The 10,815-nt window shown below is 40.8% G+C and overlaps 1 long non-coding RNA gene across 1 annotated transcript; it reads right to left on the bottom strand.

The window, feature by feature from the left end:
* Window positions 1-2,861: 2,861 nt before the first annotated feature.
* LOC136941185 (uncharacterized) lies at window positions 2,862-4,078 on the bottom strand. Its single transcript, XR_010876453.1, has 3 exons — window positions 3,905-4,078; window positions 3,507-3,635; window positions 2,862-3,409 (listed from the first exon to the last, which is right to left on the bottom strand). It is a non-coding gene; the product is annotated as an uncharacterized lncRNA (long non-coding RNA).
* Window positions 4,079-10,815: the final 6,737 nt, after the last annotated feature.

Below are 10,815 nucleotides of genomic sequence, written 5' to 3' on the forward strand. Positions count from 1 at the left end.
AATGATTGAAATAAAGGAAATCAAATTTATTTCTAATGCTAAAATAATGCTTTACACATCCGCCAGTCAAAAACTGATACTCTAATTCAATCACAAAATCATGAAGACTCTTGAGAATGTTTAGTACACAAATCTCAGAAAAAGTTTACTGTTAAATGTGTTCTTATTCAAGTTTCCCCCAACTGTCATTCATTTAAGATGCAATCTTGTGTTTAAGGTATTAGGCTATCATGTTTCAAAGAAAAACGATTATGGATGTTGATTTAATGCAGTTGGCATATTATACAACATACTCTAATCCAACATATAGAAATACATGACATTTGATCTCTGATTCTAGAATATTAGATATAGAAAATATTGTAAAAACAAGATTGTGTCCTAAAAGAATGGTTAAACAGTGACCAAGCTAAGATAAGTATTTACTATGACATTTTACTTATGCAGGTGGTACTGAAAGATTCCAGTCCTGTGGAGCTGCTTCATCACAGCTGCACATGTGTTGCTGGAGCAGCTTCATGCAACCACTGTGTCGCTTTGCTGTTCCAGTCAGCACATTACTCTCAGCTGAAGGTGCCAGTGGTCCCCCTGTGCTAAGCTGTACTGAAGGAGAACAGCAGTGGCACAAGCCCAGAACGTTGGTAAGTTTGCACTGTAATTACAGAGCTGTTGGATATATTTTCTAACTATATTTAACTTCTAACTGTATTGTGCTTAACTTGATAGGGTGTAAAGCCAGGCCCTGTGGATAAGATGGCTGTGCTTTCTGCTAAACCAAAGTGTAGAGCAACCAAAGATGGTGTAAGGTAAAACCTGAATATTGCATTTTACATTTACATTTAGCAGACACTCTTATCCAGAGCGACTTACAGTAAGTACAGGGACATTCCCCCCAGGCAAGTAGGGTGAAGTGCCTTGCCCAAGGACACAACGTCAGTTGGCATGACCGGGAATCGAACTGGCAACCTTCGGATTACTAACTCGACTCCCTCACCGCTCAGCCAACTGACTCCCTCGATGTTGTCGATGTATTCCAATATGTTGCCTGTTTGAATTAAAATACCTGTGTGGATATGCCACTTTCCACTCATGAAAGTGTTATGTTCCACACATGAGCACACTCTACAAAGGCCTCAGTGGGGAATTGCCTGATCTTACTGTCCTTCGGGTTAGTAGGGATTTCATATCAAACAATATACTAGTATTTCATGATTTTCTTTTTCCTCTCCTTTTGATTAAATGTACTATGACCCATCAATTATACAAACAAGTATTCTGCTTTTGAAGAAAGAATTGATTGAACTGAAACAAAATAAATGTTTACACAAGGGTTCTTTATTATGAACTTATTTGTAATGGTGTCTGGCGTTGTGCATGATGCGCAACATATTGTGGCCATGAAAATGTATGGTATAATCATTTTGTTTGATATTGCTAATCATTATATTATTACATCCCTAGGTGACAGAGGCGTATAAAGATTTTTCTACAGCGGAGGCGCCGATGATCTGCAGCATGGGCATTAGCTGTGAAATTCCCCTGGTTGACTCTGCCCTTGGCAAGGTTCAAGCCGGAAGTCCATTGTCCTACCAACAACCAGCAACAGCAAAGAGAGATCTGTCCTTCCATGCTGCCCCACCACGTCCATCTATGCCTCTTCAGAATTACTGCCTACAGCCATCAAGTTGCATGTTTGTCTGTACTGAACCACAACAGCTACACCATAGGAGTCTGGAGGTCACCTGGGACATGGTGCACAAATTTGAATGTGCTACCAGAGCACAAAGTTCATGTACTGAATGGCATCAGCTAAGGAGGCATAGATTGACGGCGTCACGTTTCAGGGAGATCTGCCAGGTTGGAGAGAACTCTGAAGAAGGTCTGGCTAACCGGATACTGCAAGGGACACGTCAGACGGCAGCTATGAAGAGGGGGCTCGAATTAGAGGCAGATGCTATTTGGGAATATTGCCAAATGAAAAGGGTCAACCACTACCCCTGTGGATTGGTAATTCACTCTGACGCTCCTTGGCTGGGGGCGTCTCCAGACGGGTTAATCTTTGACCCTTCAGAGCCATGTCAGTTTGGGCTGATTGAGATGAAGTGCCCAAATGTTAAAAGCTATGTGGACTGCCCGTATCTCAAAATGAAGTCAGGCAAATTGGAGCTAAAAGAAAAGCATGCTTACTACTGGCAAGTACAGGGGCAGATGCTAATAACGGGAATGAGTTGGTGTGATTTTGTAGTCTCAGCTGAGGAAGATGTACTCATCCAAAGAATTTACAGAGACAATGATGTTTTGGATATAATCAGAGAGAAAGTAGACAGGTTTTATGTCTACTTGCAGAAATGTGTAATGCTTCAGGATTGAGATAAAATATTCTAAGATATGTTCTTTAATTTTCACTTTTAATGGTACGTTTTATGATTGAGATTATTTTATGTTAATGTTTGTGCATCTTTAACTTTCAATGGCAGATGTTTTCCATGATTAACCTTGCCTTCCCAAAAAGTAAACACAATAAAATGTGTGTGTGCTGTGAGCACGCCAAGAAATATTTATTATCTTGATATTAAAGGCAATTAAAATGATTTCATTTCATGAATTCTGTATGTTTAACAGAACAATAGTTATCAAATTCCTCAGAAAAAGATTAAGCTACAATATCAAACTTCATATCTCCATTTCTTGACAAGAGGTCCATTTTGGTAATTTGAGAGGAGACAAGCGACAGTGAAGAGTTGGTTTATGCTCCCTGCAATGGAGAGAGGGATGGTGGTATCAAAGAGTTTATTTTCTTTAACTCTTCTGATCATCCTCTCGACATGCACCCTCAAACGGGCGATGGACTGCGTCTTCAGAACATCCACCTCTGGCATTTGGGCCCTCTTGGAGAGGAAGGCAGGACGATGAACAGTCCCAGGTACAAGGTCATCCACCAAGAATCCCTTGTCAACCATGATGGCCATGTCAGGCGTTAAGAGTGGTGCAATCCCTGACTAACGAAACACCCACTCATGGAACCCTCAAAGAGTGCTGAAACAAAACTCAGGGCTCCGTGAGGGGACATGCCCACCATGGCCTTAAACGTGCAGTGGGACTTGTAGGTCGAGAACACTTCGCTCTGAAGGAGCATGGATGACGGTGTTTGACACCGTAGCTCTGTACAGTCGAGGACCACCTGTGTGTCACTGTAGCTGCCATCAAAGTCGCGTGGAAGATGGGCCTTCACAGCTGCTGGAGACATCCATATACAGACTGAGCCCAGTAAGCTGTAGAGGAAGTTGGCCCAGGTCACGATGATTCGGCTGACGGTTGCTCGGTGGATGTTAAATCTATGACCCAACTCCCTCTGGGTACAGCCAGTGGACAGGTATGTCAGGAAGAGCTCATCTATTGGCAGCAGTTTCTGTGGGGAGAAGTGTTTAATGAGTGTTAGTTCAAAACCACCCTTTTAATGCTTAGGGATCTGTGTCTGTGTGTTTTTTGGGGGAATGGGTACTTACAGTTGGTCTGGTTAAAGGGCTTTCAGTTGTTGTGCTAGTGGCGTAGGTTTTCTTTGCTCTGTTGACCCTAATTATTTTGGCTGTTCGATCAGGTTCCAAAACGCCATCAGATGCTCGTATGAGGGGAATCTAAAATACAGTATTACAATTGAAATCAGTTGTCTTGTCATACAAGCTTAAGAATAACATTAAATATCCCATGACATGCTGTTTTTGTATGCTTTTATATAGGCCTTAATGGTCCCCTAATATCTGAAGTCTCTTTCCCGAAATTCAGCCTTGGAACTCATTAATGTTAAATAACCTCCTAAAGTGAACATTTCATGTCATGAGACCTTTAAGAAAAAAAGAGGAAATAATCAAGTTAAGAGAAGATGTTGATCTAATAACTAGCTTACCTGGTGTAAAATCTGATGTCTTCAGGAGACGAAGCAAACCGTTTCAGTCCAAAGTTGGAAAGATGATACGTTTGGAACTGCTCTCTCAGCGCCTCGAGTTCCCTCAACAAATCTCCATACTGCTCCCTGTCCACACATACGGTACCGCTGGCCCCATAGTCGTGGTCCCCCTCCCTTCACTCCTTGGCTTGAAATAAAAGCCCTTGTGGATCTTGATGGTATTGCATTTCAGATTTGGTATCCCATTGGTAAGTCTGCAGCATGGAATTTTACAGTGACAATTTAACAATTTAACATGAAAAGTCGATTTGTGGTGAATATTTGAAACATGCATGCTTGGCTAATTGCTGACGAAATTTCCAATGAAATGTCTCGCGTGCTCCACATTCTCACACACTCAGCCTTTCCCTTGACACACGCGCAAGCTTGACGAGACGCATACACAACATTTCAGGCAATTGTGGGCTGACCAAGCCCCCACTCATTGCTTGGTCTTTAGCAAAGGCCCATGTGGATCTTGATGGTATTGCATTTCCGATTTTGTATGCAATGGTAAAAAGTTCTCCAAATCCTGAAACATTGATAGTATAGGCCAGGAGTAACTACCACAAATGACGCACCATTATCCATAGGTGGCGCTACGGCCAAGCCCCAATTTTCCATTTACAAAGTGATGCCATTCGCATCCCATTTGTCCCAAAATTCTGAAATTCATTAGATATGCCTTATTTCTCATGAGGAACAAAAAAGCCTCAATAACCTATAACGGCCGCCATATTGGATTTTTTTGTACAATAAAGATTTAGGAAACACGTTTTTTCGCTACTTCTCCTACAATTTTTGTCCAATCTTCCCCAGAATTGGCAGGTATCATCGTCAGAGCAACCCTCACTGAATTCTTCAACAGATTTTTGAATTTCAAAACCGTTTGTCCGGTACAGCCAATCAAAATCGTCAACAAAGCAACCAAACAGGAAGTTGGATCAAATCTCAGCAAATCTTTGAAATATCACCACCAAACTTGATGTGTCACGTGAAAGACACAACATCATGTTCCCATGTGAGAAGGCAAATTAATATCTTAAAAATGATTGAAATAAAGGAAATCTAATTTATTTCTATCTAACGCTAAAATAATGCTTTACACATCCGCCAGTCAAAAAACTCTGATTAAATCACATGTTCATAAAGACTCTTGAGAATGTTTAGTACACAAATCTGAGAAAAAGTTGACTGTAACATGAAAAGTTGAAATTTGGTGAATATTTGAAAAATGCATGGAAAGGAAATTTCCAATGAAATGTCTCCCCTGCTCCTCAGCGCGCGCGCTCCACATTCTCACACACTCAGCCTTTCCCTTGACACACGCGCAAGCTTGGCGAGACGCATACACAACATTTCAGGCAATTGTGGGCTGACCAAGCCCCCACTCATTGCTTGGTCTTTAGCAAAGGCCCATGTGGATCTTGGTGGTATTGCATTTCCGATTTTGTATGCAATGGTAAAAAGTTCTCAAAATCCTGAAACATTGATAGTATAGGCCAAGAGTAACTACCACACCACAAATGGCCCAATATCACCCATAAGTGACGCTACAGGCCACGCCCTGATACACAAAGATACAAGGCTTTCTGGAATGGGTAGGCTCACCAAGCCCCCTCCCTTCACTCCTTGGCTTGCAGTGAAGGCCCTTGTGGATCTTGATGGTATTGCATTTCAGATTTGGTATCCCATTGGTAAGTCTGCAGCATGGAATCTTACAGTGATAATTTTTAAAGAATATACATTCTTCAGTGGTTTGCAATGTTTGGAGGAATCCGCCATTGCTGCTTGCAGTTATATTTAGGATTCCTCCATAAGGAGGAAACCTATTGTTATTGTTAGTTTTATTATTATTATTCTAGTTCCATGGGAGTCAATGGCAGCCCCTAGAACCCTTGGATAACTTTTTGTTAAATTTGGCACACTCATTAAGGACAGTTCCTTCTATACCTACACCAAGTTTCATTTATCCCATCAGACCACTCTAGCGCCACCAATGGGTCAAAGTTGGACTTGTGTTTACACACGAAACTTTTGAACCGTATGACTGATTTTCAAAAATGAGGTACTATTGGATTCCCTGGATCAAGACAAGTTCAACGCAACCTATGACGTCAATTTCCGGTTATATAGATTTTCCGCTATTTCCGGTTGTATCAAAAACCTTTGAAAGCCTACTCCTCCTACAATTTTTGTCATATCTTCTTCAAAATGACCAGAGATGATCTTCAGACCAAGCCTCACAAAAGTTATCCCATGGCGTTTTGATTTTCTAAACCGTTTGTCCGGCACAGCCAATCAAAATCAGCAAAAAAGTAACCAAACAGGAACTTGGGTCAAATCTCAGCAAATCTTTGAGATATCAACACGTAACTTGGTATATCGGTGGACGACACTACAACATGTTACCATGTGCAAAGGCAACTTCATATCTCCAAAAATGATTGATATAAAGCAAATCGAATTTATCGCTAACGCTAAAATAATGTTTTACACATCCGCCGGTCAAAAACTGATACTTTGATTCAATCACAAGTTCATATGAAGACTCTTGAGAATGTTTAGTACACAAATCTGAGGAAAAGTTGACTGTAACATGAAAAGTCGATTTTATGTGAATATTTGAAACATGCATGCTTGGCTAATTGCTAACGAAATTTTCAATGAAATGTCTCCCCTGCTCTTCAGCGCGCACGTGCTCCACATTCTCACACACTCAGCCTTTCCCTTGACACACGCGCGGGCTTGGCGAGACGCATACACAACATTTCAGGCAATTGTGGGCTGACCAAGCCCCCACTCATTCCTTGGCTTGAAGTGAAGGCCCTTGTGGATCTTGATGGTAATGCATTTTAGAAAAAGTTCTCAAAATCCTGAAACATTGATAGTATAGGCCAGGAGTAACTACCACACCACAAATGACGCACCATTATCCATAGGTGGCGCTACGGCCAAGCCCCAATTTTCCATTTACAAAGTGATGCCATTCGCATCCCATTTGTCCCAAAATTCTGAAATTCATTAGATATGCCTTATTTCTCATGAGGAACAAAAAAGCCTCAATAACCTATAACGGCCGCCATATTGGATTTTTTTGTACAATAAAGATTTAGGAAGCACGTTTTTTCTTTACTTCTCCTACAATTTTTGTCCAATCTTCCCCAGAATTGGCAGGTATCATCGTCAGAGCAACCCTCACTGAATTCTTCAACAGATTTTTGAATTTAAAAACCGTTTGTCCGGTACAGCCAATCAAAATCGTCAACAAAGCAACCAAACAGGAAGTTGGATCAAATCTCAGCAAATCTTTGAAATATCACCACCAAACTTGGTGTGTCACGTGAAAGACACTACATCATGTTCCCATGTGAGAAGGCAAGTTAATATCTTAAAAAATGATTGAAATAAAGGAAATCTAATTTATTTCTATCTAACGCTAAAATAATGCTTATAACATCCGCCAGTCAAAAAACTCTGATTCAATCACATGTTCATAAAGACTCTTGAGAATGTTTAGTACACAAATCTCAGAAAAAGTTGACTGTAACATGAAAAGTTTAATTTTGGTGAATATTTGAAACATGCATGCTTGACTAATTGCTAATGAAATTTCCAATGTCATGTCTCCCTCTGCTTCTCAGCGCGCGCGCTCCACATTCTCACACACTCAGCCTTTCCCTTGACACATGCGCAAGCTTGGCGAGACGCATACACAACATTTCAGGCAATTGTGGGCTGACCAAGCCCCCACTCATTGCTTGGTCTTTAGCAAAGGCCCATGTGGATCTTGGTGGTATTGCATTTCCGATTTTGTATGCAATGGTAAAAAGTTCTCAAAATCCTGAAACATTGATAGTATAGGCCAAGAGTAACTACCACACCACAAATGGCCCAATATCACCCATAAGTGACGCTACAGGCCACGCCCTGATACACAAAGATACAAGGCTTTCTGGAATGGGTAGGCTCACCAAGCCCCCTCCCTTCACTCCTTGGCTTGAAATAAAAGCCCTTGTGGATCTTGATGGTATTGCATTTCAGATTTGGTATCCCATTGGTAAGTCTGCAGCATGGAATTTTACATTGACAATTTGTAAAGAATATACATTTTTCAGTGGTTTGCAATGTTTGGAGGAATCCGCCATTGCTGCTTGCAGTTATATTTATTATTATTATTATTCTAGTTCCATGGGAGTCAATGGCAGCCCCTAGAACCCTTGGATAACTTTTTGTTAAATTTGGCACAGTCATTAAGGACAGTTCCTTCTAAACCTACACCAAGTTTCATGTATCCCATCAGACCACTCTAGCGCCACCAATGGGTCAAAGTTGGACTTGTGTTTACACACGCAACTTTTGAACCATATGACTGATTTTCAAAAATGAGGTACCATTGGATTCCCTGGATCAAGCCGAGTTCAACGCACCCTATGACGTCAATTTCCGGTTATATAGATTTTCCGCTATTTCCGGTTGTATCAAAAACCTTTGAAAGCCTACTCCTCCTACAATTTTTGTCATATTTTCTTCAAAAAGACCAGAGATGATCTTCAGACCAAGCCTCACAAAAGTTATCCCATGGCGTTTTGATTTTCTAAACCGTTTGTCCGGCACAGCCAATCAAAATCAGCAAAAAAGTAACTAAACAGGAACTTGGGTCAAATCTCAGCAAATCTTTGAGATATCAACACTAAACTTGGTATATCAGTAGACGACACTACAACATGTTACCATGTGCAAAGGCAACTTCATATCTCAAAAAATGATTGATATAAAGCAAATTGAATTTATCGCTAACGCTAAAATAATGCTTTACACATCCGCCGGTCAAAAACTGATACTTTGATTCAATCACAAGTTCATATGAAGATTCTTGAGAATGTTTAGTACACAAATCTGAGGAAAAGTTGACTGTAACATGAAAAGTCGATTTGTGGTGAATATTTGAAACATGCATGCTTGGCTAATTGATGACGAAATTTCCAATGAAATGTCTCCCCTGCTCTTCAGCGCGCGCGTGCTCCACATTCTCACACACTCAGCCTTTCCCTTGACACACACGCGGGCTTGGCGAGACGCATACACAACATTTCAGGCAATTGTGGGCTGACCAAGCCCCCACTCATTCCTTGGCTTGAAGTGAAGGCCCTTGTGGATCTTGATGGTAATGCATTTTAGAAAAAGTTCTCAAAATCCTGAAACATTGATAGTATAGGCCAGGAGTAACTACCACACCACTAATGACGCACCATTATCCATAGGTGGCGCTACGGCCAAGCCCCAATTGTCCATTTACAAAGTGATGCCATTCGCATCCCATTTGTCCCAAAATTCTGAAATTCATTAGATATGCCTTATTTCTCATGAGGAACAAAAAAGCCTCAATAACCTATAACGGCCGCCATATTGGATTTTTTTGTACAATAAAGATTTAGGAAACACGTTTTTTTGCTACTTCTCCTACAATTTTTGTCCAATCTTCCCCAGAATTGGCAGGTATCATCGTCAGAGCAACCCTCACTGAATTCTTCAACAGATTTTTGAATTTCAAAACCGTTTGTCCGGTACAGCCAATCAAAATCGTCAACAAAGCAACCAAACAGGAAGTTGGATCAAATCTCAGCAAATCTTTGAAATATCACCACCAAACTTGGTGTGTCACGTGAAAGACACTACATCATGTTCCCATGTGAGAAGGCAAATTAATATCTTCAAAAATGATTGAAATAAAGGAAATCTAATTTATTTCTAACGCTAAAATAATGCTTTACACATTCGCCGGTGCAAAACTGATACTCTGATACAATCACAAGTTCATGAAGACTCTTGAGAATGTTTAGTACACAAATCTCAGAAAAAGTTGACTGTAAGGTGAAAAGTTGAATTTTGGTGAATATTTGAAAAATGCATGCTTGGCTAATTGCTAATGAAATTTCCAATGTAATGTCTCCCTCTGCTCCTCAGCGCGCGCGCTCCACATTCTCACACACTCAGCCTTTCCCTTGACACACTCGCAAGCTTGACGAGACGCATACACAACATTTCAGGCAATTGTGGGCTGACCAAGCCCCCACTCATTGCTTGGTCTTTAGCAAAGGCCCATGTGGATCTTGATGGTATTGCATTTCCGATTTTGTATACAATGGTAAAAAGTTCTCAAAATCCTGAAACATTGATAGTATAGGCCAAGAGTAACTACCACACCACAAATGGCCCAATATCACCCATAAGTGACGCTACAGGCCACGCCCTGATACACAAAGATACAAGGCTTTCTGGAATGGGTAGGCTCACCAAGCCCTCTCCCTTCACTCCTTGGCTTGAAATAAAAGCCCTTGTGGATCTTGATGGTATTGCATTTCAGATTTGGTATCCCATTGGTAAGTCTGCAGCATGGAATTTTACAGTGACAATTTGTAAAGAATATACATTTTTCAGTGGTTTGCAATGTTTGGAGGAATCCGCCATTGCTGCTTGCAGTTATATTTATTATTATTATTCTAGTTCCATGGGAGTCAATGGCAGCCCCTAGAACCCTTGGATAACTTTTTGTTAAATTTGGCACACTCATTAAGGACAGTTCCTTCTATACCTACACCAAGTTTCATGTATCCCATCAGACCACTCTAGCGCCACCAATGGGTCAAAGTTGGACTTGTGTTTACACACGCAACTTTTGAACCGTATGACTGATTTACAAAAATGAGGTACCATTGGATTCCCTGGATGAAGACGAGTTCAACGCACCCTATGACGTCAATTTCCGGTTGTATAGATTTTCCGCTATTTCCGGTTGTATCAAAAACCTTTGAAAGCCTACTCCTCCTACAATTATTGTCATATCTTCTTCAAAATGACCATAGATGATC

This window comes from Osmerus mordax, chromosome 3, assembly GCF_038355195.1.
Source record: "Osmerus mordax isolate fOsmMor3 chromosome 3, fOsmMor3.pri, whole genome shotgun sequence".
Classification (NCBI taxonomy): domain Eukaryota; kingdom Metazoa; phylum Chordata; class Actinopteri; order Osmeriformes; family Osmeridae; genus Osmerus; species Osmerus mordax.